At 36.1% G+C, this 8,659-nt stretch overlaps 1 long non-coding RNA gene across 1 annotated transcript; it reads right to left on the bottom strand.

Moving 5' to 3' along the window:
* Positions 1-4,543: 4,543 nt before the first annotated feature.
* On the bottom strand, positions 4,544-5,650 carry LOC147476829 (uncharacterized). Its single transcript, XR_015209557.1, has 3 exons — positions 5,536-5,650; positions 5,159-5,344; positions 4,544-4,648 (listed from the first exon to the last, which is right to left on the bottom strand). It is a non-coding gene; the product is annotated as an uncharacterized LOC147476829 (long non-coding RNA).
* Positions 5,651-8,659: the final 3,009 nt, after the last annotated feature.

The following is an 8,659-nucleotide window of genomic DNA, read 5'->3' as shown; positions in this document are numbered from 1 at the left end:
CATCAAATTTTCACCAAACAACTACGCGGTTTTGGATAAACCGCACCATATAGCCCACGCGGTTTTTCCAACCCCGCGCCAGTGAAGCCCAATTAATTGCTCCTATGTATGCCATGATCGCGCGGTTTTTCAAAAACCGCGTGATTGAAGCCCACAATCTAGCCCAAGCCCACGCGGTGTTGGCAAAACCGCGCCATAGAAGCCCATTTAGCAGCCCAAGCCCACGCGGTTTTGCCAAAACCGCGCGGTTTTTCTAAAACCGCATAAGTGATTTGATACAACATCAAACCTGGAATCAAATATTGGCCAATTTGGTGTTTAGTTTGGTGTTTTCATCAACATGTAGCTCTCCTGAAGTTGAAAAAACACCAAATTGTTGGAAATTTGGTGTTTGGTGCTAGGTTGATATCACTCCTAAAGATGCTCTAACTATAACTAAGTTCTTTGTCTCGGCCTTATTCATGTACTCAAGCTCTGGCTCCCAAATGTGAAACTGAGCCTTTTGCACTGCATGCCCGTTGTTGTTTTCACCATCAACCAAGTGCACTGCTATTTCTATTGTTGAAGCAGTTGACATACTTTTAACCGAATAAACTATTTCTTGAAATTGTGAGTCATACCCTATTGTGTTTTTGGTTGTCCATACCTAGAATTTCTTTGGATTGGAGAGTTTGACATGGGTGATATGATGTGTTTAATTATTTTGGGTTCTCTGTCTTGGTCTCTAGGCTAATAGCTTCCAGAGGCAGGGCAGGCAACTTCGGCGAAAGATGTGGTTGGAGAACCTTCAAATGAAACTGATGGTGGGAGGGGTTGTCCTTATCGTCATTGTTATACTGTGGTTGATGGTCTGCAAGGTGTTCAAATGTTGACATGACCCTGTGTTCATGGAAAATAGTGCTAAATAGAGAGATGGAATGTGATAGCCTAGTCATATGTTTTTCCCTGTTTAACTATATATATCACTTGCACTGAGCATAAAGTGAATTGTAGTAACTGAAGTTATTTCATTAAAATATTACAGTTGTGTAGATATGTACTGGCTACCTCCGGTTGTCCGAAATTATATGAATGGTTGCTTATATATATATGATTTATAGTTTTGGTTGATATCATCTTCTGCATGTTTATTTCGCGATGGTATGGTTGACCTTCACTGAATGCTTCCGCTATAAATTTGGATGTTTTTTCTTCATATTTGAAGTTGTAACTTCGTAGTGTACACCAATTAGTGACAAACTATTTTCTTTCAATTGTTAATATTTTCACCTTAAACCAATATTTGTGCTTGATGTCGAATTGTGGCTTCAACTTTCTAATTTGCTGGTCTGTTAGGGTTAGTTTTTAGTTTTCTAATTAGTGTACACATTAATGTCTTCTATTTAACAGGCTAGTATTCCCTTATCAATATCCAATCAAGCGTTGTAAAACACTTGAATTGACAGTATATAAGCTAGGAGAAAGAGATGCTGAAGTAACTTAAGTTGAAATAGCTCTCACGTAGTATTGCTTCAATCTAGTTATGAGAGAATGATATTGGGCTACTGAGAACAAATCTACTGGTATGTAACACCTGGACTGGGTATGCAGTTATATTTGCAACAAACAAAAATGTTGGAAGTCTCTAAATTTAGCATTATGATCATCTGTATGCAATGCACAAAATACACATCCTGAATAAGCCTTGTATGCTTTTCCATGGCAATAAATTAGTCCTTATTTGATGATGTATGATAACTGAATTAAAACATATAGTTTCTTATAACAAAGGACTTGTAAGCAACTGCCAAAAAGAGGAGGGGCAACAAACTTAGTACATTTATATAAATTATATAATTACAAAATTGATTCTATATTTCCATAATCCCTTAAAACTGGGATGAAGGCTAAAAGTAAAGGAGGCAGAGGGTTGGGAGCCTAATCATTTGTATTACTTATGGTACAAAAACCATTTGGGACTTCTGCAGATGCACATCGTCCCCTGTTCGATCAGCAGCCTCAGATTGCGGTTTATGAGATTGTTGCTATTGATACTGTATAGAGACAACATGTATTCCTCAATCCCAATGGTGTCAATGATCAGCCTCCCATTATTTATTGACTCATCTTAGACGACCATAAATATGGTGTCGAATAACAATATCCTCCTTGCTATTCTGTCTATGGCTTGTATAGTCTACTCTTTGACTTGTTACAAACTTCAGTACTTTGAGTTCGATAGGTTTCAATGTTTTATATAAGACTAAATTGAGGAAAAGAAATGATTTTCTTACTCTAACTTTATATTGTTCCAGTTTAGCTTGAATATCTCATTACCTTAACCAACCTTATAAGGAATGAAGAATGAGAAATCTAAATTGCCAAAATGGTCCATTTAACCTCATTTTTATATATGTTAAAAATCTTCCAGTGATTAATTGAAGTCTTTTCTAACTTTTTCTCCTTTCCCCGTCTCTAGATCTGCCAAGTCTTGGGATTGACTGGTATCGATCTCTTCTCCCCGTCAGATGTTGTTGAGAAACGATACTGCTGAAGAGTTTGTTTGTGTATTCGTTACCTCTCAAAGAAAGCCAGATCTAAAGATTTAAATGTAAGAACCTTCACAAAAAGTTCAGTGTGAAGTGGTAATTATGTATTCGATGATTAATTATGTATTCGATATGATTTCTGTTACCACTTTTACATGAAAACGCTCTAAGTTAAGGGAAATCTGTCTTTTGGTAGGTTCCAGATTTTGATGTTGTTACCTATACGGTAGTGATACAGCTTGGAGCAATCACAATGTAGATCTTCAGTAAATTCTGCTGGCTGTAGTACATACATTCTTTCAATACCAAAATATGGGCAGGTTAGCTCTAAGTTGCACTCACTGGTTCAAGGAAAAAAGGAAGTAGGATACTCGCATAGATACATTGTGAAAAATTTATATCCAATATGTATTACTTGCTTTTAACTGTTCCTCCATATTTTTTTTTATACTTTTATTTTGCTTTCTAACTGTGCAATTTGCACTTCTATTGTAGAGATACTGGGATTTTGACAATGGAAGACATTATGATTCTTGCTCTGAAGAATCTGATAGCACAGATAGCAATTATCAGGTATTTGGATATTATATCCCAGCTTCAACTATTTCTTGTGGTGGTGCATCCCTGTATTCAGACGCAGAGAGTTCACCTCAAGAAAGTACCCTGGACACCGGACTGACACGGACCTTGAAATAGCTTATTTGGTTATTCTAGTCAAAACCAATCAGGTTTACCTTAAAACTTTCCATGACAATATAAATAAGGTGTGTTTAAGTTAGAAATGCTCGTGCTCATAGAAGGATAGACGGGAGTCTGATAGAGCAGAGAATAGTTGAGTGTCCACTAATAACTGCAGAAGCAACAAAAAGAAAATTAGAGAATATATCAACTTAATCTACTACATATATATGAAAAGTAAAACTACAACCATTTTACAAAAAAAGAATGTTCTAATTAGTTACTTCAAGGCAAATATAAGACAATGCCACAGGGAAAGAATTAGAAGAAAAATCTTATAACCTCACAATTTGAAATTCTAACTAACGACATTTGAAAAGGAAAATTGTTTTCATTAGGAGCCACAATCTATGCAAGCTAGGAAGCCGACTGATCGAAGTGGCATAAGACCCATAATGAACCTCTTTGTGTGACAATGCTTTCAACGCAGTTGAAAAGGATTGGACCTGCCATGACAAATCAAACCTACTAAATTAGTATTTGGCTTTACCATAAAGTCCTACATGGGTCTTCAAAACAAAATAAATAATTGTACCTTTTGAACAACTGACGTAAGTTTGAAAGTGAGGTACAACCCTGTGGTTAGTGATGAAAAAAGGCTTCTGTACTCTTTGTTTAAGAAGAACCAATACCAGACAGGAGTTGGAAGAAATGCACGATACAGAAGCACCATATATTCAACTAATGTTAGCATTTGACCCTGCAAAATTCGAAAGGAAGAACCGTGAGATCCATAAAACTTTACATGTCATTTTAATTTCACCAAGCATTACAAAAATATTTCTGGTGGGTAAATCGAGAAACACTCGACAATCATGCTGGTGAATACCAAAACTTATCTTGCAATGACTTGTCTCCCTTTCATTTGTTTAAATTTTAACTTGGTCTACGTACAGCTGTAAATGGCGTAGTTTACCTTAGGCTGGCGATAGCCTTCAAGTATCGTCTCAGTATTCTCGGGCGAGCATCGGGGAGACTCAACCATATTGACTTTTAAAAAGAAAATTTCATAAATTAGTATAAAAAGAAACAACACTTACATTGCATCTGAAAAATGAGCGATTGATATATACAACTCATATTAGCATATTCTTCCTAATAAACAACAGTTGTGCCTATCCAAAAGAATCTTGGATAGGGGGGGGGAATTTACTTCCTCTTTCAATTCTTCTTCTTGATCTATAGAGTAACTTCAAAAAAAAAATAATCTTACCTGTATCTAATATGTAAAGATCATTGTAATAAACTTCATTTGAATTATCCGGAGATTTTCCGCGAGCCACCAAATATAAATAGGTGTTTCCCAATAAGTGCAAATATATGTGCTTCCCGTGCATCTGGTCCCTTACCACCCAAACTTGGAGATATCCATGTATTTGAAGCTAAAATCATGCCATGAACTGTTAGCATCTATTGCTTGCACTGGAGTTGATTAGCAAAACAGAACATAATTTGGAAAGCAAATATCAGATAAAAGAAAAAGAGAATCAACATAGAGTACTCCTATCTTGTAATTGGCAAGGAAGTTCAAAGCAAAATCAATCATCTTCTTGATTAACAGCTCAATTAGTTCAGAGTTTTATAGATATATACATTTTGTTCTAATTCTTAGGTGGCAGGCCCTCTGCTGCATTATTAAGTTGTTCTTTTTTTTTCTACTTATAACAGTAAAGTGAAAGATTTTCGTTAGAAAATGAAGAAGTAGGTCGAGAAAAGAAGTAATGAAGGGATTTACAGGTACAAACTGTATTCCAAGCATCCAACTATATATGTGCATATATGATATGATATTCACGCATATATGCATGTATATATTTGTAAAGGATATAATTTAAATTGCACCGAATGTAACACAGCGGAAGAGTTAATGCGAGATAGAGCTTAGTGTCTACTTTTTGTTTCCTGGAAATCCTGGTGATGTCCTCATCTTCGTTTTCTTCAATGCATTCTGACTCTGGACGGTATCCTCGTAAACCCACTACTCTACGGCGCCATCACAATACAACCTTATCTAGAACACCAACAGCCCATATAATTACCTTGTACTTTTTCCTAACCTGATAACCGCGCACATCAGCCTGCTGCAACAGAGATGGATCTCAATGAGACGAAGAAGTACACAATCATGCTGGTCAATAGCAAAACTTATCTTGTAATGACTTGTCTCCCTTTCATTTGTTTATTTATTGTTTTATTTATTTATTTTTTCTATCCAGGAAAAAGAAAAATGAACCGTATATGACACATATCTTGGTTAAGTCGGAAATACCTCATCAGCTTACGTGTTTCTATTTTCACATGATACATCAGTCTTCCTTCGTGCGGGTCGACTACTTCAAAAGTTTTTCATTGACAACGATGGTGCCAAATCTGTTGTAACAAAGTGATGCATTTAGTCGAGCATCAATCAATTGAATTAAGTGTCACCGCTAGCTAATAGCATAGGCGCTTATTGAAAGAAAAAACTTGGTATGAGTAGAATTATACCTGAAGAATATATGAGTAGAATGACCAAGACAATTTATCATATTCTCTTGGGAAGTAGGAGTGGATGCTGCATCAGGAACAAATTGTAAAATTCCAATCTTGTGTCTGCACAATAATCTCTTTTTATCCTAAAATTAGGAGTGGATACTGCATCAGGAACAAATTATAAAATTTCAAGTAGGACTGCATACTGCGACTTGAGATTGGAATTATAACATCGAAGCAGATTCTCTTTAATCAAAAGTCTGCAATTGTACAAATCTTCTTGCATTGATGGGAGAAAAAAGGGGTTTTTGAGAACAACCCGGTAAAAGGAGCATCAAATAACTATTCTCACTTTGATATACGATTGACATTAATTAATAGATGGCGATTTAGGTTGGGTGGGAGAGAAGAGAGAGATCAGTTCGTATGAGAGTCGTGGGTTTTGTTGGGTTTCCATTTTAAGTTTGAGTTAGAGCAGTTTTTCTATCGGCAAGTTTTACTCCGGATTTATCGTAATTAGTCTGGACACGTGGACACTCTAGCTGTGCTTCCTCAATTGAGGAGGGGAGAGCTATAATATATATATAGAGACAAAGTTTTAATTTTAGGCTAATAAGGAATGAATTATGACATGAAGATTTAGAATTAAAGAAGAATGGAGGTGAAGCACGTCTTCCTGAGCTGTTGCTAACTTGAGCAGGTAAGCTAGGATAACGTGTGAATACTCCAGCAGCCAGGTCACCTGAGAGAATTGAGGGAGGTTGTTCGTGCTAGCACATTCCTTAATTAGGCAACCTCAATCTATCAAGTTTCCTAAACACTGATGGAATATGATGATGATTTATGATGGTGTATTATGTGGGGTATTATTAAGATGATTATATTATTTTTTTTTTTTTAGATTTTATTATTATTATTATTATTATTTATTATTTATTTTTTTTATTTTTATTTTTTTTAATATTTTGTGTTTACGTAATTAATGTATTATGGAGACGTGATTACGAAACATGCAATTAAAGACGAGAGATGCGAAAATAGAAAACTAAACATACAATTAACACATGCTAGTTTTACATAGGAAGTCTACACATGTAACTCTATATTACTTATATGTGAATAGAAATATGTCCTACGCATGCAATAATCTATATCTACCGATACGTGCAACTATATGCGAGCTAGGGGAATGTCGAGAACGAACTAATGCAAATGAATACCGCGTACGTGAATTGATGTAACATACACATACAAAAATATTCTAAGTAGGTGGTTTGAAATTACGCAGACATCCAAATATATTCGAATCATATTAATCGTATTAACGTGAATATGTAATGACGAACCACATTTACATGCAAAGAGTTCTCATGCCAACACACAAATATGTGAGGTAAAACAGGTTATAACAATCAATCAAATAATATCCTTGACAAAGTTTAAGGAGTTTAAGAATTCGAAACCTGACGTCCAACGATTCCTCATATAACGATCTAATTAACTCCCGAGCTCGTGAACTTACTGGATGGTGGATAAACATGACTAGAGAGTCCAAAATAGTACTGAGAAAGAAAGTGGCTTGTACCTGAAAACCAGAGTGTTGATACTCCAGGTTAGTCTCGCGCGCTACTAATATAGTCTCGTCTGAGACTCTTTTATTAGTTCAGTACTGCAACTTCCTACGACATACTTAGACTGTGCTAATAAAAATAAACAAGATTTGGTTCACAGATATCTGTTAGTAGAAAAAAAAAAGTTGGGACAAGCAGGTCCGTAACACGTTAGTATCGCAAAAGAAATGGAAATCAAAAATATGAGGGGGTAGGAGAGGGGGTTTTTATGTGATGTATTCCAATTATTATGTTAAATGTCCAAAGTCCTTTGACGTGCAGCGGCACCATTTGATAAACGTTAATTTCACGTTTGGATGTACTTAAGTCCGAAGTTTACAGTCCAAAGTCCAAAGTCTAAAGTCCGTTAATCGTCCGTTTACTCAAGTTACCTTACTCACGTGGGTTTGGTAGGATAGGTTAAGTAAGGGATCGTCCATACCTTAGGGCTCACCAAGGTTTACAACTGGATTTACAACTTTTGGTGAGTAGGATTTTAGGTTATTTAGTTGGTTTAAGTAAATTAACAGTAAATGCAAGTAACGTAAATTAATAACAATGATTTTGACGTAAATAAATAAAGATATAGAAACAGGGAAAGGGTTATCCGTACTCGTGCAAGAATCAGTTTCAACAGTTCTACTACCACATCACTACAGCTCTAATCTCTCTCGAGTTCATAGACAAACCCGAGACGACGTCGAGTATCGATCCCTAGCGAGATGTACGCATCTCTGAGCTCATCTCACTAGCATAAGGAGTTGAACTAATATTCCATCTCTGGAATATCATTTCAGCTCCTGGTTCGATTCTACATCAGCTGGACAAATCAAAGAGCTGTCTGACACCATAAAGTCGCGCGCGAGACATTTTGGGTCTCTCGCGAGACTATTCTGGAGCATCAGCACTCCAAACTTGTATAATCTCAATCATTTTGGGACCGGATGTATAATCTACACCTAACTCCTAAGTAGTGATTCTGGAACATAAAAGCGTCAATCCGGATCTTCACACAAGCATTATAACCCTCCCCTTGAAGGGGGGGGGTTAGCTCATGGTCATTAGATGATTAAATGAACTTGCTGTATACAATAAATAAGTAAATGTAGAACAAAAATTAAACTTGAAAAGAAATGACTTTTATTAAGAAAGAAGACTTACAGTACTGAAGCTGCTGGAAGGGAAAATGACGGAATGTAAACTATGTACTGGAATGAAAGCTACAGACTATAGTCTATACTATGTAGGCTAAAACTAAACTAAAAAACGGGAGAGTATATAAACTAACAAAGGTAAGGTCCCCCCCCTCAT

Source organism: Coptis chinensis, chromosome 9 (assembly GCF_015680905.1).
Source record: "Coptis chinensis isolate HL-2020 chromosome 9, ASM1568090v1, whole genome shotgun sequence".
NCBI lineage: Eukaryota > Viridiplantae > Streptophyta > Magnoliopsida > Ranunculales > Ranunculaceae > Coptis > Coptis chinensis.
Note: the sequence above shows the minus strand (reverse complement) of the source record. Positions and strands in the feature narration are given on the sequence as shown.